Raw genomic sequence first — 26079 nt, forward strand, 5'->3', positions numbered from 1 at the left:
ATAGCATCTGGTGAGAACATTTCAATTTTTATAACATTTAATATAATTTTAATAGCTTTTCATACATATTGTGAAATAATTCGGAAATTCAAGATTTTAATTACAGTGTATAAATGCTATAAATAAAAATATAATGCTATCAATTATATTAAAACGAAAAGACCCAGATTTTTTGCGCTAAAATCTGGCGCCCTTATTTTTCAGCAAACCCACTCCCAAATCAGTTTCCTATTTTTCCTCTCATTGTGATGATCAACAACAATGCTTCTAATGCTTCTAGGACTACTTCTTATTCTACGATTCTGCGATTCTGTGAAGCTTTGTGTTGTTTAAAGGTAATGTTCTCTCTCCCTTGCGATTTCCTTCATCAATTATTATATATATATATATATATATGTACTGATTATAGTTTCTATTTTTTTTTGTTTATATGAAATCCTCTAAATTAATCTCAAGTACAGCAGAAAGAGAGGATTTTGGGAACAGATTGTAAGTATTATTTCTCTAATTTTTTTATATTGATTGATACATGCATGTTGTTTTTTGTGTATAATTTTTGGGCTGGATTGATTTTGCTTGTGCGTGTATATATATATATATATATGTGTGTGTGTGTGTGTGTGTGGATTGGGTTTTGATTTTGCTGATTGTATGGATTGGGTTTTGATTTTGTTGATTTTGTTGATCGCAACGATGCTTGTGGAGACCCCAAAGTGTAGTCACGCAATCCCCAAAACCATTCACCACCATTGTTAAGAATATATATCTCTCTCTATTCTAAAACAGAGATGAGATACAAATCTATATGACCCAATAACCAAAACAAACTACACACAACCGAACAACTCTACATTAAGAGTCCATAATTGCAATTCAAAAGTTATTCAGCATACCCATACCAGACCCACCTCTTTTAATCTTATTTATTATCTAAGTTGGTTGCTCCCCACCATTAATCATGGTGTCTGCAGTTTTCATATATAATAAATAACAAGTCTGATAACTAAATAAATAAAATATTTGTTATATATTGTATGTAATTCAAATGGTAAGAGTCTAGTTTATCAAATTTATAGTCATAAGTTCAAGTCACACCCTTTTCTCTATTGCTTTTATTTTTATTTTTGGGAATAGAAAATTGGAAGTATAAAGAAAAAAAAAGTTTAAAGACACCAAATAGATGCTCAAAAATATAATAAAAGTTGAAAAATGATTTGGCAAGTCATTTTCAGGAATGACTTTTTAATATATATATATATATATATATATATATTTTAACCTTTTGGTGAGTGGGATGATTAGTAAAAGAAACTTAAGCTTTTGTCACTTCTGCACAATGATCAAATGATGAATTGTTTAAGAGTGTTGAGATCATCATGCCCCATAAAACTTTATGACATTTCTGAAGTGTGGATTATGGTTACAGTTAATCTCTCTTTTATCACACACGGTATTGAGTGCAATGGTGACAACTCTAAATGAGATGGTGATAAGATGGATAGACAACAGGTGGAGTGGTCTTAACCCCTGCCCCCATTTGGAGCTCTTAATTTAGTTCTTAAAAAGATAAATCAATTATGCACAAATAACACGATTTATGTGATGCACTCAAAATTAGGGTTACGTTTACAATTGCCATGAGTTTATTATGATAAAAAAAGGTTATAAGAGATTTCAAAGATAATTATCTCACTTTAATTATAGATACATAAAAAATTAAAACAATGTGTTATTAGGCCACAAATATAAAAAATAAAAAATAAAAAATAAATCCCTATTTCAAAGTTAGATTCGCGATGGAATGTTAGGGTTTTGCTTATCAAAATTCACATCATGCCATGGTATTGGCTTCACACTAATGAAATGAGAGATTAGTTTGAAGTTCAAGCTTGCGAATCAGGTGGCAGCATCCCATTTTTCCAATTCACACTGCATCTAGATATTAAGCACATCTCTCCATACTTTTCAAAAATATATATATTTTTCATTTATTTAAATTGAAATTTGTTTTTTGTTTGTTTAAATCATTTGTCTCACTCTCACAGAATAAAAAAGAAAAGAAATAAAAAGAGTCATACTGGAATAAAATAGAATAGAATTGAATGATTATATTCAATTTATTATAGTGAACTACTTTGTCTTGGAGTCTTGTAAGGTTAATGAAAAAAGTGAACAATTCTCGTCTTCATCTTATTAACTTATTGTAGTGTTTGATTTCACCATAATAAAATAGAATCATCATTCAGTAATTCATTTTTTTTTATAACGGTGAATAATAATTCTATTTATAGTACAATTTTATATTTTTTTTATTGAACAAAGCATGAAAATAGGCATATATTATAACTAACGGTTCACACACGCGATACGTGTGCAATTTAAATAAGTAAAAATAAAATAAAATATTTATTATATATAGTGTGCTGATCAAGTAGTAAGAGTCTTCTTCATTTGATATAAGTCCAAGGTTCAAATCCCCTCCTCTCTTCTATCTATTTTTTTTTTAAATAAAAAAGTGGACACGTGGTAACATAAGAAACTAAGGCTTCAGGACACCATAAAAAATGTTCACTTTATATATAGTATAGATATATATGGATTGGGTTTTGATTTTGTTGATTGTTTGTATTTATAATTTGCTGATCTGTTTGGTTTAGTCTTTAGGCTGCTGATCTGTTTGGCTGCTGAAAAGTTATGTTTTGTTGATCTGTTTGGTTTATTCTCAAGGCTTATGGCCCTGTCTGTTGGAGGATTTTTGTGGCCTTATTAGTCTCAAGGTTTAATGTTGTTTGGTCTCTCTTAGATAATTGGTTGATTGCTGAATGTTGCTGATTTGTGTTCATGCTGATGTTTAGTCTGTCTTAGTTGCTGCTAATGATTAGGGGCTGATTGCTGAATGTTGCTGATTTGTGTTCAAGGTTAGATTAGCCTTTTGGCTCAAGGCCTCTATCAAAGACTTCCCCTTTTCAGTCACTGATGTAGTTTTCAACTGCTGACATATTAGGGGCTGATTATGAGTCTGCTTGTTCTGTTTTATTGTTCTGTTGTTCTGTTTTGCTCTATTAGTTAGAGGGTTGAGCTGGAATTGGTCTGCTTTTTTTGATCAACAAAACGAAACTTTATAAATGAAGAAAGCAAAATATGCTAAAACTTACATTTAAAAAGATGGAAACTGTAAAAAACATCAACGCTAACCTTAATAATCCCAACTAGGTTGGCACCACTAAGGAAGCACAAACATATGCGAGCACTAACCCAAAGATTGGTGAGAAGCCAATCAAGAGGAACCAAAATTTAGAAAAAACAACAGAAGCAGCCTACAGCACTAGCATACTGCTGCAATAAACCATAATACACCTATAGCATACACACTAAGACAACAAACACCTACAGCATACACACTAAGCCAGCAAACACCAGAACCCCAGCAGGAAGCTACACACCATCATACCATAGCCAACTTCAATGCCCTTCCATATCCAATATAATGCAATACACCTCACTGAACCTTTCATGGCAATTAAATTTCAATCCAGAACCAACCACATTCAGAACCAGCACATTAGCTTTTGGACACGGAACCTTTCATGGCAATTAAGTTTCAATCCAGAACCAACCACATTCATAGCAGCTCTAAACTTAACAAATAGATTTCAATCCAAAACCCACCACACACAGAACCCCAGCACAGCACAACAGCAGAATCCATCAAAGTGCGGCTCCACCCTAATCAAAAGGCAGCATAACAGTAGCAGAGGACATGAATTCCCACCAGACCATGATTTTACCTAGAACCATGATTTTACCCACTAAATTCCAAGGCTAAGACCAAGGTATTACAGCTCAGAACCTACCAGCATGATTTTACCCACTCAATCCAGGTCTTAGCCTCCATCCAGAACCAACCAGATCCAACCAGCAGATCAGGTCTTAGTCTCCTACTATCTGCACAAACCGGAATTGGTCTGCTGGTCTGTTTAGTTTAGTCTTAAGGCTGCTGTTCTATTTGGCGGCTGAAAAGTTATGTTTTGTTGATCTGTTTGGTTTAGTCTCAAGGCTTATGGCCCTGTCTGTTGAAGGATTTTTGTGGCCTTATTAGTCTCAAGGCTTAATGTTGTTTGGTCTCTCTTAGATAGTTGGCTGATTGCTGAATGTTGCTGATGTTTAGTCTAACTAACCCCATAAAAAGAAAGAACTATATATCAATGAAAACAAAAAATGGGCAGCAACATAGGAGACTTGTCCAGACTAAGAGAAAACCTGGGGAGAAGCCAAAAAAACCAAGATATAAAAAGAACATCAACAAACCTATAAGCAAGCCTCCAAGATAACACCCTAACAATACCCAAAATACCACGCAAAACCTTAACAGATAGGGCAGCATGCTGTGAACAAGATGATATGTTCCTGGGCCCCATAAAAGAATATGTGGACCATGAATATATAATTAGCAAAACAGACCATATGGATTAAAATCCCTTGCACACCCCGCAAGGGTAGGTTCAAAAAAGAACTAGAGAAATCTCCAAAAGAACCCAACAGATGTATACAGTTCAAAGAACAACAAATTTCTTCACTCCTTAGGCGTTTATAGAAGCCACAAACACTGTCCCCTTTCTTCCAAGGAAGAATGCCTCCAACAAAGAGAAGACTTTGGCCTACATGATGTTGCCACACTTTCCAGCAGCCTCTGTGTAAATCACCATGCTCCCATGATCTAGTACAGCAGCGGCCATGCACCCTATCACCATAATTCCAAGATTTAATGAAACCAGCAAAGGGTAAAAAAGCTCCTTCACAGTGCTTCCACACTTTCCTGCAACCACTATGCTTGTGATCATGCTTCCTCAAGTTGGTAGATCTTGTCCATTGCAGATGGTTGTATGAGTACCACCTATACTTAGGATAGCTAATCACAGAAACAAACAATTCAATATAGCACCACACAATATATGAGCTCACTTCTCTCAACCCACAATTTAGAATCTCACAACACTCGAGGTCTTCATCTCCTGGTACCTGCACAGAATGTAAGTAACAGTAGACAAAAATAAATCAACACTTAATATGGCTAGTGAAATTTTGGTAAGAATTTTTATCTTTCTCACAAAACTCTCAACCCACTGATTTTGGTTTCCCTCACTCACAGACTGCATGTCTTGCTTATTCATGTACCTATAAAATGAGCAAACTTGAGAAAAACAGTCAATTTGTGCTACCATCACTCAACCCACATATTAGTGAACTCTCATCTCTCATTCCAAGATGCTGTGGGTACTACAGTTGCATGGCCAGCTGACAAAGTTGTTATGGGGCAGTGATCACTTCTACAGGTTAGTAATTTTTTAAAGATTAAAAAAATTACTCTTCATGAACAATGTACATCTTATTATTTTCATTTCTATTTTTTCCACCTTGAGAAATGTATTTGTAAGGAATCTAGAAATGTTTTTTTTTTTTAATGAATAGACGGGTCAGCTACCGACACAATTCTCAATTCTACACATCAGATTCAAAACAACCAAACATTGATTATGAATGATGTTCTGTAAAATGAAATAGAGAAAACCAAGTTATAAATTCGAGCTAACTCTCAATAACAAGACCCAAGAAGAAAACATGTGGCAATCCATCCCATGGAATGAATTTAGTAAGAACAAATCTCACAATTACATGCAGTGCACAAACTAAAAGGTTTCTTCTCATTCTTCTACAGCACTAGCAGCACTAAGATTCATGCTGAGGTCAAGAACCTACAGAGGAAAAAAAAAGCATGTAAATTAAATAAATAAATTATTAATTAATATTAAAACCCTTAAAAAATTCATTATGGATGATAGAGAGGGTGATGCCTTGGTTCATAAAGAGACAAGCATTTGTAAGGTAGTAGGAATGAAGAAACAAGATAGACAGTTATTTGGAAATATGGTGACTGCCACTCTAAGAGATGCATCAACAAAAGAAATGATAACAAGTAATTGAACTTGGATACTAAATCTACAACACAGAATTACTAAATAATAGAGAGTTGTTATTTCCACAGCCCCCTTTTATCCTTTTCCAGACCATTTGAGAGGGCACCCAATGTGTGAGGAGAGATGTGGAAATGGGCGGTCAAACTAACTCTGTATTTATACAATATCTAGAACATAGGATAGAATCATCCAAGATTTCCTTGAAGCTGTTGCATGCAACCTAGAGAGTCATGGATTTATTTAAGAAGGTAATCCAACAACATAAAAAGCAAAAATAATTCTTTGCACATACAATGATCCCAAAATTATACCCACGATACAGTTGTGATGCAAGATGACACCCTCATACTTCAATCACTTTGCTATTTTTTGCACAACTTTCCATCTATATACATGCTTCCAAACACCCACTATTCAACCACCTCTCCCCCTCCCTCCCTCTCTGAAATTTGTTGATTTCATGAGTTTCAGTTATATATTGATTTCATGAGTTTCAGTTATATAGACACGGACGACATGTGACACGACACAAATAGGTCGACACAAACATTTAAAAAAAATATAGGATGCAACACATGGGAGATACATGTAAACTATATAATTTTATTTTTATTTTTCCTTTTTAATGATATAGACTCCATTTTTAAACTGATTATACTTACTGTGACATGTTGATTATTGTTTTGTAGTTATTATCTTTGGAAAGAAGATGGGACCAATAGAAGTCAGCTTGGAAGTTTGTGGGTGCATAAAAAGGAATTTGAATGTGTCATTATGTCTTTACATACCGACATTATGGCTTTAAGTTTTTGTTTTTATTTTTCTGAACCTAGTGAGAGATTGTGTTTTGGTACTTTATTAAGACCATGTTATGACAATTTTATTATTTCTTGAAATTTATGGTGATGAGTTATTTTTCAATGATAATACTGTTTTGTATGTGATGGATGAAAATATGTTTGTTGCATTTACAGGATTTAGGTTTTCAATATTGGTGTTGGAATGGATTTTTATTATATTTATAAATACTAGATGATAGCATTTAAAATTGCTATCATAATGAGGAATTTATAGCATTAAAAAAATGTTATCAAAAAGTTTGTTGGCATGCTTTATTATAACATTCTTAGTTAGTTATGATATAGTAAATTGTAACATTACTAGATTGCTATAAAAGCAATTTCATAGCATTAACAAACTGTTATCCTTCGGTATTTTTAGTAACTTTCAAATTTTTCATAGCATTAAAAAATTGTTATAATATATTTACGATAGCATTCAACGACAACATTCGATAAATGTTATAAAAAATGATACACTTTTAATAACATGGGCAAACATAGCATTCCAACGAATGCTATTGTTTACTTTCAATAGCATTCATCGAATGCTATTAAATGTGTTTTTTATTGTAGTGTCAGGATGCGCAAAGCGCGGCTCTAGGCGAGTTTTATCTCAGGACTTGCGAAGCACGACCCCGAACGATTTTATCTCAGGACGCTAAAGCGCAGCCCTGGGCAGTTTTATCTAGGGACGTGCGAAGCGCGAACTCGAGCGATTTTCTTGTATCTCAGGACGCACAAAGCGCAGCTCTGGGCAGGTTTTATCTTGGGACATGCGAAGCACAACCCTGAGTGGTTTTATCTCAGGACGCGTGAACCACGGCCCTGGGCAGGTTTTATCTTGAGACGTGCGAAGCGTGAGCCCAAACAAAGTGCGGCTTTGGGCTGGTTTTATCTCGAGACGTGCGAAGCACAACCTCGAGCGATTTTATCTCAGAACGCATGAATCACAGCCCTGGGCGAGTTTTATCTCAGGACGTACGAAAGCGCATGCCTGAGCGATTTTCTTGTATCTCATGACGCGCGAAGCACGGCTCTGGGCAGGTTTTATCTCGGGACGAGCGAAGCACGACCCCGAGCGATTTTATCTCAGGACGCGTGAAGCGCAGCCCTGGGTGGGTTTTATCTTGGGACGTGCAAAGCGCGAGCCCAAGTGGTTTTCTTGTATCTCAGGACGCGCGAAACGCGGCTCTGAGGGGGTTTCATCTTAGGACATGCGAAGCACGACCCCGAGCGGTTTTATCTTAGGACGCGTGAAGCGCGGCCTTGGACGGGTTTTATCTCGGGACGTGTGAAGCATGAGCCTGAGCAATTCTCTTATATCTCAAGACACGTGAAGTGCAGCTCTGGGTGGGTTTCATCTCGATATGTGCGAAGCACAACCTCGAGCAGTTTTATCTCAGGACACATGAAGCGCGGCCCTAGGCGAGTTTTATCTTGGGACGTGCGAAGCGCGAGCACGAGCAGTTTTTTTGTATCTCAAGACGCACAAAGCGCAGCTCTGGACTGGTTTCATCTCCGAACGTACGAAGCACGACCCCAAGTGGCTTTATCTTAGAATGCGTGAAGCGCAGCCTTGGACGGATTTTATCTCGGGACGTACGAAGCGTAAGCCCAAGTGGTTTTCTTGTATCTCAGGACACATGAAGCGCGGCCCTGGGTAGGTTTTATCTCGAGACGTACGAAGCGCGAGCCCAAGCTATTTTGTCTCAAGATGCGCGAAGCGCGGCACTAGACGTGTTGTATTTTGGGACACGTGAAACGCGATCCCAAGCGGTTTTTATTCTTCGATTTCTCGGGACGTATGAAACACAACCCCAAGCGGTTTTTGTTCTCAGTTTCTTGGGACGCACGAGGCGCAACCCTGAGCGATGTTTCTTTCCTCGTCTCTTGTTTTGGTGTGGTTAAAGTGTGGTTTCATCTTTTTGTATTGAACCTATGTTGGTTTTAAGCTTGAAGCTGCTCATTCATTTGTTATGTCATTATCTTTCATTTGTTATCGCTTATTGCATCATCTCACATGATCATAAGTTTTCAAAATAGCCGGCATTGTGGAGTGTTTGAGTCCATCTTTCAAAGTTGCATTGCACATATCATTTGTATTTTGCCCCAGAACTACGCTGGTTTAATTCCTAGCAAATGGATACGTAGGCAACCTGTGGGCGCAACAATTTATTTCTGTCTTGATTGTTTGTCCAAGTCTTACGACCTTGTCAAAATGGGTCATCTTCGAGTTTTGACATTCACTCACGTCATTTCTTGACTCCGAGTTCTGTCAAAGAGGGGCAACTGTAGACACCCCATTTTTTACAGCCCTATGGCTTAGACACCATTACATGCACACCCGATGATGAATGTATATGCTCGTCCTGTGCTCGAAGTCCTCAGTGGAAAGCTATAGCTTTGAGCCTTTCAAACCCTACAGATTTGTTGCCTAGTTTCTTGTACCAAACCCTATGCTTTTCAAGCCTGCAACCCTTGGTGGCCTGCCGGCCACCTTTGAGGGCTACCGGCCATCACTTTTAGGCTGTCGGCCACTGATGTGGCTTGCCAGCCACCAGTGATGGCCAACCGACTACCATTTTCTTTTGCAGATATTTTATGCTAGCTATGCCAGTTGTTTGCATAGATGCATGCATCTCCACCCACATGTAGAGCTGGATATCCTTGTAGAGAATTCATATTTTCTATATATAGGAGACCTCTCATGTTTTAAGGTTAGAAAATTTGAGATCAAAATTTTTTCTCTCTAGCAAATTTCTACACTTTAGCCTATACACTCTCAACCTTTACCTATACACCGTTAACCAAATCTCTCCATATTTCAGCTGAGGTGTCTTTGAGCTTGGTTTGAGCTCTAGAAGTGTGTTTTGTCTTGGTTTTGTAGCTTGAATTGCTTCTTCTCTTCAAGAGGTATAAGGCTTTACCTATTTACCTTATTTTTCTATTATTGTACTTCATGTTTTCCAACTGATTTTGGGCTGTAAAACCTCTTTATTTTTGGACTGAAACTTGGGTTTTAAGGCCATTAAAGGTTGAGGGGTGATCTACCCTTCTTTGTACCTTGTTTTGGAGGCCTTTGCCCTTGTGTTTCCCACTATTTTATCATCTTTTTTTAAGCTTTTAAACACTGATTTTCAGAGTTATTTCAATGGCCAAAATCATGTTTTGAAGTCCAAATTTGGAGGGGTTAGCCTCCTATCCTTGTGTCTTGCTTACTAGTGTAGTTTGTGCCATGTTTTGGCATATTAATCTAACTTTTGTTAGCTCAATTCTAGCATGTTTTAGGACTTATTTTAAACTATTTTAGCACTTTTTTTGGGCTATTGGTTGTATTTGAGCTTTGTTTTGCATGCTTATAATGTAATTGTCCACATGAGTTTGGTGTTCAAGGACTTAGACACTATCTCCTTTGAGTTGATAGCATTTATTTATGTTTTTCTCACTCATTTTCAGCACTAAGAATCTCTGCAACCTCCCTCATTTCTTGGCTTTTGTTTTGTTTTGAGAGTTGTTTCAAGCCTCTTGTTCTTTTAAGAATGAGATTGAGGTTGTCATGCTTAATGGTTTAATCCCTTAGAAGGTTCATTACCGACGGTATGACATCTCTTTCATGTCTTAAGTTAACTCTTGGTTTGGTACTTCACTCCACTAGAGGACTTAAATTCACCTTTTGGACTCAATTAATTAAAAGGTGGTTGGTAATTTAAAATGGAGTAATTAAAATTGGGACTAAAATGGTGAAAGATAATAATTTGGTTGTGATCAATTGGACATTAATTGAACACATGAAAACTTGGGCCATTTCATACTTACTAGTGATGAAATAACTCAAGTCTTCAAGGTCACCACTTCCTTTGATCTTCCATGATAGGGAGGTGGCTTTGAGAGTCTCATTTCATTGCATTTATTGAACTTGCACACTTTGGTTCATATTCCATCATCCAATGAAATTGCTTGAGTTGGTGGTTCGTGAACCAAATTCATTACTCCTTTGATTTGCTCATGATAAGGAGGGGTGAATTGTGCAAACAAACCCTTGAAATACCCTGTATATGCTCTGTTTGTCCTCTGCTGCAGCAAGAAAAACTGGGTAGCAGTGGCCGGCATGCCACTTTCCATGGCTGGTAGGTGTCCGGCAGACCACCTTTGATGGCCGACTAGCCATCACTGGTGGATGGCAACCTTCATCACTGGTCGGCTGGCCGCTAATGCAAAATTCAGCAGTGTGTTTCTAAGGCAGAGCAGAGTTATTCTGGAAGTGGGCAGCAGTGTGTGTGTTCTATTGCCCAACAAAGGCTCTCCGAAAGCAAAACAGTGGCTTTTCGGGGTGGAAACCAAGCACGTGCATGATCATTCCTCGCGTGCCGAGCATGTTTTAAGTTCAAATTGTTGTAATTAATTAGTTGTAGCTTGTTAATTTGTAAAGTGCTGTAACTAACTAGTTAGTTAATTAATTATTCAATTTCGTTTTGTAATTAGTTAGTTAACTAAAATAGTTAGTTAGTTAATTCATTTGTTGTAATAATTAGTTAAGTAGTTTAGCTAATTTCATTTGTTGTTGTAATAGCTTAGCTAGTTAGTTAATTAGCTTAGTTCATTTGGACTCTTCTTCGTGAGAGCGCAATGTTGTAATAATGTGTATGTCTTTCAACCCCACGTCTTTCTCTCTTTTATTTACTAGCTTATGATGGTTAGTTTAGGGACATCATGTTTTGTTTAGCATACTCCATGTTTGCATCCACTCGTATTGCATGCACCGAGGCTCGGTTCATCATTCTAACTGCATCGTTAGTTCAATACTTCTTTGAATACGTGCTTAGACCGCATGCTATTTCATTTCTTCATATGCCATATTAGTAGCCGAGCCTAGTAATTGCATATCGCATATGTTACATTAGTCATATTACATAGTTAGGAATCATTCATTTTTCTAACTCATTTCTCTTTTTGGCTTGGAGTACTAGGTAAGCCTTTACTCGCTTTAGCATAATCACATGTGTGTGATTGTTTTCATGTCTAACATGCTTGCCATGAGGCTAAGTGCTTAAAGTGCTATAACTGCTTGAATGCCTGTGGATGAAGGCTTGTTGTTTGAATTGGAATAATTTGAGTAATATTTATATGTGATCACTTTTTCAAGTGGTACATATTTTGAAACAATTTTCAAAACTAAATGACTCGAAATGTTTCAATTTTTACTAGTTAGTCTATACTTGTGTTTGTATCACATAGTAATGCTAGCCTAATAATCGGAACAAGAGCATATAATGTACATAAGATTCATATCATAATTAGTAGAGACCGATCTTTGATCGGGCGAGTGGGAGTGCACAAATATATTCATGACCTTCCCCTCCCGTACCTAAATTCCCAAGCCGAGACAATCTTGGTGATAACGGACATGTGGCCTTTGGCACGAGTCATGGGTTTCCTAAATTTTTCCAAAATAAAATATTTAGGTGGCGACTTTGTATCTGGCAAAGTAGTCTAATTTTGGCAATTTGATTCAAAATAGATTTTCCAAAAGATTTGTCGGATTTGAACTCTTTGGTATTTATCAATTTCACATTGCACTTATGAGATTAGATTTAGAACTGCGAGAGTCCGAACTATAGGGCTTATTTCGACTTCCGAAAGGGGGCGCGAAAAAGTTGAGCAACACCAGGCAGCCGAAAAGAGCTTAGATTAGACCTTGCTAAAGATTGACGCAGAAATAGCGATGGAGAAGGAAGCCACATTGCCAATCGAGATCGACACTATGCCAATAGCCGAGGTTGAGCATTCTGAGATCAATGCCCAGGTCTCCAACACTTACGATTTTTTTCTTTATTTTGAACTTTACTTCGAACCGTTATGAACAATGTAATCTTTTTTGTAACTTGTGGACTAGTAATCTCTTTTGTCACGCCGAAGTGTCTTTTTGTTTCTGAACAAGTTTCTCTTGAAAGCATGCTTGCCTTTCTCATTTTCTACTAAGTGTTAGATGCTTTGTTTCATGTATGCTTACTACTTTCCTTTTATGCCTTTCATGCTTCCATACTTAGAATATTTTTGTATTTCTTCAAAGTACACCTTAACTTATGCAATCACTTCAAGGTAAGTTACCTTGGATACAAACCTTGACTACTTGTCTGGGCCAATAATTGAAATACCTCGACTAACACTTAAAAAATATTTTTTACAAGTGCTGTTTCTTGAAGCTTATTCAATCAAGTATTGCTTCATTACTTTCTCTTACTGTCTTCTATCAAGACCTTACCCTTCCAAGCTTTCCAAGCTTGGCAACCTAGTTGGTCACCTTGGGTAGTATGTACCTCAGATGTTTCTTTCACAATTACATCGGGAAACTCCAACTTGTAAATTTCTCTGAAATTTCAACAAGTGTTAAGCCCATTTTAACTTGTAATTTTTTTCTAAAAAAATTCAAAAAGTCACAAGCTCTATTTATCATTCATGCTCCATGACCCCTAATGTGAACCTGAGTTCCACTTAAGTTCACGTTATGCATTTATAGTCTTTCGCCGAAGTTAGATTCAAACAAATACTAGCCGAGGTGGTCAACCTTGATTTTTTTGTTAATCCAACTAAAGCAAACTTAGTTCCATTATGAGTTTAACTCTGCTGACATGGCAAAGTCTTAATTCAATTCCATTATATGCAAGTATAATTCAACTCTGTCATATAATAAGTCATGTTTCATTCAGAAACATCGCCAACTTAGTTCAACTCTATTATATGCAAGTGTAATTCAACTCTGCCACATAATAAGTCTAAGTTATTCGTCATCTTTCATTCAAAAACATCGCCAACTTAGCTTAACTCTATTATATGCAAGTGTAATTCAACTTTGCCATATAATAAGTCTAAGTTATTCGTCATGTTTCATTCAGAAACATCGCCAACTTAGTTCAACTCTATTATATGTAAATATAATTCAACTCTGCCATATAATAAATCTAAGTTATTCGTCATGTTTCATTTGAAAACATCACTATAGGACTAATCAGTCCTATCACACAAATTTCAAAATCAAAGTAGAATTTTATTATTACTTCGGCTAATGATATTATGACACAAACTTCGAAAAAAACAAAAAACTAATGATAAAAAAACTTCAAGTTGCAAGTGTTCCAGGGTCTTGGCAACTCCTTACCATTAGTGTCTTCAAGCCGATATGCCCCATTGCCGGCAATCGAGATGATTCTATAAGGTCCCTTCCAGTTTGGGCCAAGTTTCCCCTTTCTGGGATCCTTCTTGTTGCCGACGAATTTTCTCAGGACGAGGTCCCTAACTTTGAACTCTTTTGGGTTGACCTTCTTGTTGTAAGCGCTAGCAAGTTGTTGCTGGTACACCCCTATCCGAATTACTGCTCTCTCATTTTATCCTCTTGTAGGTCTAGATCTCGGGCCAGAAATGCCTCATTAGTCCCATTCTCTACTCCCTGGGTTCTGATCCCAGGGATGCCGACTTCCAGTGGGATAACTGCTTCAGTGCCATAAGTCATAGCAAATGGAGACTCCCCAATTGATCTTCTCGGCATAGTCCGATATGCCCAGAGTACATTAGGCAACTCTTCTACCAATTTTTCCTTTACTACTTCCAACCTCTTTTTGATCCCATCCAAGATAGTCTTATTGGATGCTTCTGCCTAACTGTTACTCTGAGGGAAACTTGGAGTAGAGTAGTAGTTCTTGATTTTGTACTTTGCACAGAAGCTTTTGATTAGCTTACTATCAAACTGTGTACCATTGTCTGCTATTATTGCCCTTAGAATCCCAAACCTAGTGATGATGTTCTTCCATATGAAGTTCTTCACATCAATATCTCGAATCTTCGCAAGAGGTTCAGCTTCTACCCACTTTGTGAAGTAATCAATTGCTACCAGTAGAAACTTCCTTTGCTCAGTTGCTTGGGGGAGTCGTCCAACAATATCCATGCCCCACTAGGCAAATGGCCAAGGGCTGGATACTGGGTTCAAATCTGCTGCTAGCTGATGTATCAAAGGTGCAAACCTTTGACACTTTCTAACGTAGGCTTCAGCGTCCTTCTACATGTAGGGCCACTAGTATCCCTGAGTATTGGCCCTATGAGTAAGTGATCTACCCCCCGCATGGTTTCCACATACCCCTTTGTGTATTTCGTACAAAAAGTCTTCAACCTGTGAGGGATGCACGCATCTCAAAAAGGGACTAGTGAAGGATCTCTTATAGAGATGGCCATTTGCTATTAGGCTGAACTTGGCCAACTTTAATCTGGTCTTATGTGCCTCTTTTCAGTCGTCTAGCAGCTTGTCATCCCTAAGGAACATCACTATTGCATCCATCCAACTTGGACCCATTTCCACACACATTGCTTCATACTCTATGATCAGTGGTTCCACACTTGGGCTTGACAAATAATCAACCATTGTCCTTACTTCCCCTGATTTCATTGCACTAGCCCGGTTAACTATTATCATCTCGGCTAACCTGCTGTAGCCGGCAATCTTGGAACAAGGCTAGCAGTCTAATGACTTCTTTGACATAGGCTATCATTCTTTCATCTAAGGCTGCGTGTTTGCCTGTTGCCTGATTCACAATAAGTTGGGAGTCACAGAAGACTACCACCTCATCGGCTTCCATTGATGCTGCTAATTTCAACCTTGCAATCAGTGCCTCATACTCCGCTTCATTGTTTGAGGCCTTGAACCCCAAACGAACAAACTGCTCTAACATTCGTCTATCTGACGATACTAACACTACTCCTACCCCTGCTCCTTGACGGTTTGAACTTTCAGCAACAAACAAGCAGAAGGAGTGGCCGATGTAGATGTCGCAGGGCTTTGGTTTCTCTTCTTTCTTCTATTTTGCTTGAGTGGGGTTCTTTGGCCCTAGCTAGGTTTCTTTTTGCTCTCCTAGGCACCCCAAGTTGCGGCTCATCGGAGTCCGACGTGGGATGGCACCAAGTGTGAACTCGGCCACAAAGTCGGCCAAAATCTAGCCCTTAATTGTTGTTCTGGGCCTAAATTCCAGGTTATATTGGCCCCACAATACTGCCTATCTGGCTACCCTGCCTGTCAGATCTCCTTGCTGCAACAGGGACTTCAAAGGATGCTCAGTTAGTATCACGATCTTGTGTAGGAATGGCAACGGGCCGGGCCGGGGATCACCCTCCATGTCCCCGATCCCCAAAACTACCATGTTCCCCGTCCCCGACCCCGATCCTCGGCGGGGAATCCATCAACCCCTCCAGCCCCGCCCCCTATGGGGATCGGGTTTCCCCGACCCCGGTTTATCCCCGTACTCATCATCAACAACATCATTCATAACCAGCAACATCATAAAAAAAAAGTTCAAAAATCATCAACATAAACATCATTAATGGCAGCAAGCAACATCATCAAATAAATAAATAAATAAAGTAGAGACAGATCTGGCGGAGGAGGGACGAAGTTGACGGTGGCGGTGGCGGGATCTTCTCAGATCTGTCGTGGCAGAGAGAGGAGGAGACGAGAGGCGACGCCGACAGAGGATGAGGCGAGAGGCAAGAGGCGATGGAGCCAACGGCGGACGAGGCCGTGAGAGACGACGAATGAGAGACTAACTGAGTGAGAGGGACGAGATACAATGAGTAAAGGAAGAGAGATCAGAGAGAGAAAGTAGAGATGAAAGAGATAAGAAAAGAAAGAGTGTGTAGATATTTTAATGAAAGAGATAAGGCTCAGTATAAAGCATATTATATTATATAAAGCATATTTTATTATATTATATAATATGCATAAAGCATAAAGCATAAAACATATTATATTATATATATATATATATAATACATCGGGGACAGCTGGGATGGGGCCGGGGCCTGGGATTTGTCATTTATGACCATCCCCGACCCGAAATTAATTGGGGAATAATTTTTTAATACCATCCCCGTCCCGTCAGGGGTATTTTTTGAGAAAAAACCGTTCAAATCGGGATCGGGAGATCGGATCCCCGTCGGGCCGGTTTCAAATTGCCATCCCTAATCTTATGGGTTTGGAAGTAATGATTCAATTTCTTCGAAGCCATTACCAGGGCTAATGTCAATTTTTCCAAGGGTAAGCACTTGGTCTCTACGCTTGCTAGGGTTTACTCACATAATATACTGCCCTTTGTTCTCCCTTCTCTTCTCTAATTACCACTGCACTCTCTACGTGCTCCGAAACTGCCAAGTATAAGAACAATTCCTCTCTAGGTACTAGATTTGACAGAACTGGAGATGTTGTCAGGTACTTTTTCAAGTTGGCCAAGGCGACTTTGCACTTTTCCGTCCACAAAAAATCTGTGGCCTTCTATAACAAACTAAAAAATGGTTACATTTATCTGAACTTCTGCTTATAAACCTGTTCAGGGTTACGGCCCTTCCAGTCAACATCTGCACTTGTTTTACCGATGTCGGGCTTTTCAAGTCAAGGATAGCTTTGATTTGATCTAGACTTGCTTTAATGCCCCTTCTGGTAACCAAGTATCCCAGGAACTTACCAGACCCGACTCCAAATGTGCATTTTGAAGTGTTGAGTCGGAGCTGATATGTTCTCAAGATATCAAAAACTGCCTTCAAGTCCGCCAAATGATTCTCAAGTTCTTTGGTCTTCACGACCATGTCATCAATATACACTTCTACTGTTTTGCCAATCAGATGTTTGAACATCTTGGTTACCAACCTCTGATAGGTTGTTCATATATTTTTCATCCCGAAAGGCATCACTCTGTAGCATACAGCCCTTTTGGGGTGATAAATGCAGTTTTCTCCCCGTCAGAGGGGTACATCGCTATCCCTTTATAGACACCCCATTTTTTACCAACATCAAGACTTAGACATCATCGTTTGTGCACTCGATGATTATGCTTATTTGAGCGCCCGAAGTTCTCGGCAGAACGCCTTGTCTTTGGGCCTCTAAACCCTTTTTGTTTTGTGCTTGTTTTTGGGGCAAACCCTGGTGCCTCTTGCTTGGAAGGGGGAGGGGCCTTGTCGGTCACTTTTTGTTCCTGTCGACCAGTTGAAGTGGCCGGTCAGCTAGTTAAGGTGGCCGATCGGCTACCTAAAGTGGCTGACCGCCATTTGTTTCCTTTTTCAGATATCTGTTTGCCAGCTGTGCCAGTTGTTGTTCACTGAAGACCATCTCCATACACGTGTATGGAGGAATGAATACAAGCCTTGCTCTTGAATTTCTATGTATAGGGGATGCTCTCCCCCATTTGAGGAGGTTGGAAATTTTGGATCAAAATCCACCCTCTCTCTCTAGAATTCTCTCTCTAGAATTCTCTCTCTCTTCTTGTTTTGTGCTTGATAGTTGATTTTCTCTACACCTTTGCACACTAGCCCTTAACCAAATTGAACCACCTTGGAGCTGAGGTCCCTTGGAGCCTAATTTGAGCTGTTGAAGGGTTGTTTGAGCCTAAAAAGTGCCTGTTTTATGTTGAGCTTTAAGAGGTATATTACTTACCTTGTAGGCTTAGTTTTAATCACTTGCTTGGCCATCTTTTTATACTATTTTGGGCCTAGTTTTCAACTACAAAAAGCTCTGATTTTTGGGCCTTAACATGTTGGTTTGAAGCTATTTTGTGCTAAGGGTTGTCTACCATTCTTGTTGCTTATTTGTGTAAGCCTTTGCACCATCTTTTAGCATGTTAAAATCAAACTTTTTGGGTCTTTAAACCACTGAAATCCAGAGTTATTTCAGTGGTAAAAAGCATGTTTTGAAGTCCAAAAATGGAGGGGTTAGCCTCCCCTCCTTGTGTCTCACTTCCATGCCAAGTTAGCATCACATGGTAACATGTTTTTGTGGCTTAACTTAGCTTATTTCCAGCATGTGTTTGCCTCTGATTTGGCATGATTTAGCTCTTTTTTGGGCTTCTTTGGTCATGTGAGCCTTGTTTTGCATAGTTGTAGTGCAAATGGCTTCTTTAGCTTGGCATTTAGGCCTCTGACATGTTTTGCTTGGAATGATTGCATGTTGTAGTGTCTTTTAACATGTAATTTCAATGTATATAGCTTTGTCACATGCTCATTTGTTTCACTCTTTCATTGCTTTTGAGAGTTGTGTCTTGAGTCTTGTTTGCAAGCTAACATGTGAGCATGTTTTTCTAGCACTTTGTACCTTAATCTCAACATGATTTAGTCACTGTTTTGACTAGTTTTAACTCTATTTTGAGTTGGTTTGGCCCTTTGAGGCTTGTATTGTATGATTGTAATGCAATCTCTTTCACTAGCTTAATGAGTTGGACTTTTTGGCATGTATTGCATGAGTTGCTTGCATGTTTTAATGCCATTTTGCACTCCATTTCAGCACTGAAATCTCTGCAATCTCCCTCTATTCTTCACTCTTTCATTTGTTTTGAAAGTGACTTTGAACCCCTTGTTGGCTTGAGTATGGAATTGAGACTCTCATGCCTAATGGTTTAATTCCTTTGGGAGTTCATTACCAACACCATGAGGCCTCTTTCATGCTCAAGGTACTTGCGATTTAAGCCCTCTTTCCATTAGAGGACACTCACTCTTTGGACTAATCGATTAAAGAATGGATTGGTAATCTAAAACGTGTAAACAAAATGAACAAAGTAAAAGATGCAAGATTAAGCATCTTTATGTTGCATTGCATGTGTTCGGATCGGACGTTAATCTGAACACAAGAAAAATGGGACGTTTCATACTCAAAGTGATGAAACGTGTCATTTTTCTTGGTTACCGTCACCCTTGATCACGCATGATAGGGTGGTCGTTATTTTGGTCTTGTTTGTGCATTCATTAACCTTGTTTAAGCTTGGTTCTCTAGCCATCATGCATGAAAATGCTTGGTTGGTGGCTTGAGAGTGAAGAACTACACTCCTTTGAGCTTGAGAGATAATAAGGAGGGTAGCAGTACACACATTTCTTGAAAATGCATTGATTTGCCTCTATTTGCACTCTGTTGCAGCAAACGGAGAAGTCCAGAAAGGGGGGTGGCCGACCGGCCAGTTGAGGTGGCTGACAGCCACTTTTTGTAGCCGACCGGCCACTAGTGAATTTTTGCACAAATGTGTTCCTGTGTTGGAGCAGAGGCATAATGGAAGTTGGTACAGTTTTCAGAAATCAAATGGGTGCAAACAGAGGCATCCGATGGCAAGGCAAGGGCATTTTTGGGTGGAGCAACCGAGCATACATGCATCCCTCGCCCACGAGGCCATTTAATCATTTTTGTTAGCTTAGAATAAGTTAGCTAATTCATTCATACATGTGTTGTAATTAATTAGCTTAATTCATTTTGTAATATTTTAATTAGCTTAGCATAGCTAGTTATTCAATAATGTTGTAATAATTAGTAATTAGTTTATTAGTTATTTGATTAGTTTGCTTAGCGTAGCTAGTTAGCTTATTTCATTCGGACCCTCCTTCGCAAGGGCACAATGTTGTAGTAAGTGTGTGTGCGTGTGTGTATGTCTTCCAACCCCACGTCTTTCTCCATTTTATTTAACCACTTTCAATGGTTAGTTTAGGGTCATTTTCAATTAGCATACCTTATACTTGCATGCTTGCATCCATTCATTCGTATTGCATGCATCGAGGCTTGGCGCATCATTCAAACTGCATCGTCATTTCAATACACTTCTTTGAATACGTGTTTGAAAGCATGTTATTAAATCGATTCATATGCCATATTAGTAGCCGAGCCTATTAATTTCATATTGCATGTGTTGCATTAGGCATCTTAACATAGTTAGGATCACGCATTGTTTCTAACTAGCTTTTGTTTTGGCTTAGAGTACTTGGTAAGTTTTTACGCTTTAGCATATTGCATGAGTGTAATTGCCATATTGCCATGTTTCGCATGCTTACCATGAGATTATGTGCTTAAATGATAAACTGCATGAATGCCTGTGGATGAAGGCTTTGTTGCTTGAATTGGAACAATTCAACGAATGTGTGTTTTAAGCCCACTTTGCGAAGTGGCAAATCATGTTTTAAGCCTATCATGTTTGATGGAAAATTCGCGTTTTAGCCCACTTGAGGGTGGCAAATTCAAACTACTTTCAAAAACAAACATGAGTTGATTTGTTTCAATTCATGCGATTTTAGTCTATACTTGCTTGCGTACGCGTCACATAATAATGTTAGCTAATAATCAGAACAAGAACACATGAGGTTTATCAAACAACATATCATGATTAGTAGAGGCCGATCTTTTGATCAGGCAAGCGGGGGTACTCATTTCAGGACCTTCCCCTCTCGTACCCAAGTTCCCGAGCAGAGGCAACTTTGGTGAAGACGGACACGTGGCTTTTGGCATGAGTCAGGATTTCCTAAATTTTCCAAAAACAAAATATTTAGGTGGCAACGCTATAATCTAGCAAAGCAGTCCAGTTTTGGCTTTATTTGATTCAAAATCGATTTTCCAAAATGATTTGCCAGATTTGACTCTTTGGTGTTTATCAGTTTCACATTGCACTTGTGAGACTAGATTTAGTACCGTGACAGGAGTCCGAACTGTAGGACCAATTCAAGCTCTCCAAAAGGAGGGCGCGAAAAAGTTGAGCTACACCCTTATAAGCATCCAGGAAACTCATCCTTCCATGCCCTGAGGTGGCATCTACTAACTGATCAATCTTAGGTAGTGGGAAACTGTCTTTGGGACAAGCCTTATTCAGGCTGGTGAAGTCCACGCAAACCCTCCACCTTCCATTCTTCTTTTTCACAATTACTGTATTGGATAGTCAAGTTGGGTAGCTCACCTCTCAAATTGCCTTGGCTTCCAACAGCTTGTCCACTTCCTCCTCTACTGTTTCCACATGAACCAACGTTGGCCTCCTTGCCCGCTAAATGACAGGTTTAGCCAACCTGTCCACATTTAGTCTATGGCAAGTGATCTCGGGGTCAATGTCAGGCATCTCGTATGGCGTCCTGGCAAACACCTCTATATTTGCTCCAAGAATGCCTCTAACTTCCTTTCCTCCTCCTCGGCCAAACCTGAGCCGAGAAAGAAAAAGTGCTCTTCATCTCCTTGTTAGCCCAGAATTTTCTTCAAGTCTTCCTCGCTTTTGTTGACCAGCTCTTTATCAACGTCATCCAGGACCTCTATGTTCTCGTCTTCAATTTCAACTGTTTCTGCCTCTTGCACGTTGTAGGTGGATTTCATTGCTACCGTTGAGCAATTTTTTGCTTGCACCTGATCACCTCTGACCTCCTCAATTCCATGCTCCATTAGGAACCACAACAGCTAGTGTAATGTTAAGGGAACAACCCTCATTATGTGTAACCATGGCTTTCCCAAGATCACATTGTAAGGTGAGGGGGTGCCAATTACTGTAAACTCTATGCTTACTTTCTTGGTGCCTGCCTGCACCTCCAAATTTATTGTTTCCAGAGGCCATGTTGGCGTTCCATTAAACCCGACCATGGGCCTGTCGGACTGCTCCAAATCATCTCGATGAAGGCCGAGCTCCTTTTAACATCTAACATACATGATGTCACAAGAGCTACCTTGGTCGATCAAAATGCGCCTTACCTGGCATTCTTCAATCTTGAGGGTCATTACCAGAGCATCGTTGTATGGATATTGTACCATGTCTAGGTCTGCTGCAATAAAGGACATCATTGGTCCCTGGCACTCGCTTGTCCTAGGCCTCTTCTGCTGGACTTGATACACATGTTGCAAATGCCTCACCCTCTGAGTCTCTCCACATACCTCGTTCTCATTAACCCTCGAGTGAATCACATTGATCACTCGAGGTCCATCTGCTTGCTGTTGTGGTGGCGATGGAGGTGGTACTGCTTGTGCCTGGGGCAACCTCGCCTGCTCTGCCCTTATTCTGGCCTCATCTACCAGGTCCTTCAAGTGACCCTGTCTGACCAGGTCTTCCAAATGTGTTTTCGGGGCTTTGCACCGCTGGGTCAGATGTCCATCCTCATTGTGGTAAGCACAATGCTTCCCAAGGCTTCTTTTTATAAATTCACCAAGAATCTTCTCCGGTGCTCTATAATATAACTGGTTCCTGATCCTTTCTAGAACTTTGTAAACCGATATCTGGAACACAGTGGCGACTGCTTGTGCAGCCCTCAACCCTGTTTCTTGCCTATTAAATCCAGTATTACTTTGGCTTCGTTTCAGCGAGCCATTTTTCTTCTCTTGCTTCAGTGCCCTTATTCCTGGTGTATCCTTTTCTGCTCTGGCATATTTCTCGATCCTTGCCATAAGCTCCTCCATGCTTTTTGATAAAGTCTTTGCAAGCGATTTTCGAAGCGTGCAATCATCCTCCAAGCCGTTCTTAAAAGACACGACTATCAGCTCCTGGTTGTATCCCGGTATTCAATTGAACACCTCATAATACCTTTTGGTGTAAGCCCTGAGGCTTTCTTCCTCGTCAATTTTCAGTGCCATCAAAGAGTCTACCCTCAGCAGCTACAACTTGTTTGTCACAAACCTGGCCACAAACATCTCGGCTAGGCCTTCCCAACTCTTCATAGTTCTTTTCGGTAACTTGTGAAACCAATCTGAAGCGATTTCCCCAAAGGATGAAGGGAACACCTTGCACAGTAACGGTTCATTCCCGGTATAAAGAGCCATTGAATTCAGGTATAAGCCGGCGTAAAAGTTCGGATTGGACTTTCCGTCAAATATCTGGAACCCCGTCATATGGAACCTTTTTGGGGCCTCAAACCTATCCAACTCTACTGGGAACAGCGTTTTTAGCTTGACGGAGGATGTGACCTCGGCATTTTGCCGCTTCCTCTAGAGGTAGTCCCTTAAATCCTCCTTAGTCCGACCAGGAGCTCAACTGTTAACGGATTTCAGCCTTTTAGTGTGCTGCTCCCAGTGTCGTTATGTGTCCTCTTGGACTTCTCTTCATTCACCGTGTCAAAACAAAGTTCCTTCCCTTGAACATGCCGATGTTCCTTGGCATAAGTTCCCTTGGTATGAGGCGTTTTCTGAGACTCTCCTCTCATTGACTTTGCTCGCCCGACATCTCGTGAAGGCTGATGTGAATGTTCCCTCATCTTGTCATGCTGAGAAACTACTGGAATTGTTTTCTGCTTCCCTTTCTGGGTGTCGTTCTTGGCCCCTAGAATCGGCATGTCCTTCAATGGAAATGGTGGTTGAATGACGTTGTTCTGCATCATGAAGTTGACAACAGATTGCAAGTCTGCCAATTTTTTTGTCATTTCCTTCATCTCGTTGTCCTTCCTCAGGCATCTATCTTTCCATACCTGAAGGTCGCTTTCGTTATAATACTTGTCTCGGCCTGCTTTCTTCGGAGCATCTCCCTCTTGGCCGACATCCTTCTCTCCTAGATTTTGATCCCGTGGTCCTTCATTAAGGTTTTTCTCCTCCATGTTAGGATCGGCATGTTTACCACTCCCACTAGGGATGTCATCCCCAATCTTCTCTTTCTGTCCGTCGTTGACCATCTATTCTTCTTATGTTCCCACAGACGGCGCCAAATTGTGGATGTTGATTTCTGACCACACAGCCAAAGGGGGAACTCAGCTGGAGAGCACCGGCAGAATAGATTAAACCCAAATAACCTATCACAGAAAGATAAGAATTCGGCAGTGGTTCGTCCACCCCGGGGCACTTCAATGCTCAAGTTAGTAATCAAATATCTCTCAAAGATAGCTAATTTTGTTTAACTCACAAGAAAGAACTTATTGCTCACAATCTATTACACATACCAGAGACCCATGGGGTGTCCTACTTTTATAACCAGCAGTGACCTGATCCCTGTAGAAGCCTTACATGAGTGGACTTAGGCTCAATGCTCATCCTGGACTCTCAGCTAGATAAGGATAAACTCCCTAAGAGCTTTATCTTTATCCAAATTAAGGTCCTCCCCTGTTCTAGGAATCTTGTCCCTTATCCGCTCATCTTCGAAGATAACCTCGACCTAACCGAGATCACCTCGGCGTCAAGAACAGGCCACGTGGCACCTCGACTAATACTTCGGTGTCAACTTGGCCACATGCTGTCATTCACAAAATATGTCCCCACAAAAATAATAATAAAAAGCAGTAAAGAAATCAAAGACTTTGATATTGTGGAAAATAAGGTTTTATTATTTCAATTTTTGCAAAATCCTAGTTTATTTCCTTAATCGTTCACAATTTACATTTTGTTTTTGTTGAATACAATCAAAATTTGATGCAAATTTTGAGACGAAATAAGTATAGACGTGAAATTTGAGTATTTTCCTCTTTTGCCATCATTTTATAGTCATATGCTTGTCACATTACTGACTTCTGTTGAAGAGTTATATGATGGAGAAACAAAAGGGAGACATTGACACTTGACTAGAAGTGCATGGGGTTGATTGTCACGATTTTATAAGTGCAAGGTGTTAACTGTCACAATTTCATGTGTAAAGATCAGAGTGGGATTGGACCAAAAGTATAGAGGGTTGACTGTCACGATTTTATGTGTAGGAACCAAAGTGAGATTTGGTGCAAAGTGTAATTTACCCATTTATAGAGTCAAAATGATAGTTCTCAGTAATTTAGGAATCTTCATGAAAATAACTCTATTAAAAAAGAGTAATGCCATGGGAAATTCTATTTTCACATACCACATTGTCTCTGTGCACATCATTTCTCACTCCACTCACTTAGTAATTTGATTTTTAGGTATTTATCTCAGTTCACACACCCTACATTCCAAATAAACTCATTTAATAAAAAATGTGTGCACACCCTCATATTCTTCATCTTCCAAACTCTAACCCTAACCAACAACCACCTCGCCGGCGGCTACATAACACCACTGTTACCTTCATCCAGTATCAAACTTATTAGGCCAAATAGGAGAGACTAGGTAGAACATGAGGGCTGCATATTTGAAAAGTAATTTGAATTGAAAGAACTTCTCATACATCTGAATACAAAAGTCAATACATACTGAAAGTAGGAAAATGCTAACAAAGAAAGCAACCATGAAATGCATTGCAAAACATATCATAGAGCCGCCAAGACGCATCCTCATGCAGGCTATGTTATGGAGAATCAAGATTTATTGAATGAAGATCATGGGCATACTTAAAGGAGAAAGTTGCGTGAGGATGGTGTGATGGTGAGACGACGATGAGATGAAGATGTTACCATGTTTAGGGTTAGGGTTTGGAGGTGGTGGGTGGTGGCGGATGGTGGTCAGCGATGGCTACTGGTAGTATGCAGTGGCTAGGGTTTTGATTGAGGGTTAGGTTTGATTAAAGAAGAAAGGGGTATCTTGGTAGTTTCATTTTAAGACAAAAATGTAATAAAAAAAAATTCATCAAATGTGT

At 39.4% G+C, this 26079-nt stretch overlaps 1 long non-coding RNA gene across 1 annotated transcript; it reads left to right on the forward strand.

The window, feature by feature from the left end:
- The first annotated feature begins 207 nt into the window (after nucleotides 1–207).
- Nucleotides 208–6896, forward strand: LOC114259888 (uncharacterized). Its single transcript, XR_014334981.1, has 4 exons — nucleotides 208–335; nucleotides 462–489; nucleotides 5150–5333; nucleotides 6665–6896. It is a non-coding gene; the product is annotated as an uncharacterized LOC114259888 (long non-coding RNA).
- The last annotated feature ends 19183 nt before the right edge of the window (nucleotides 6897–26079 follow it).

Source organism: Camellia sinensis, chromosome 7 (genome assembly GCF_055761805.1).
Source record: "Camellia sinensis isolate YWXY chromosome 7, ASM5576180v1, whole genome shotgun sequence".
Classification (NCBI taxonomy): Eukaryota; Viridiplantae; Streptophyta; class Magnoliopsida; order Ericales; family Theaceae; genus Camellia; species Camellia sinensis.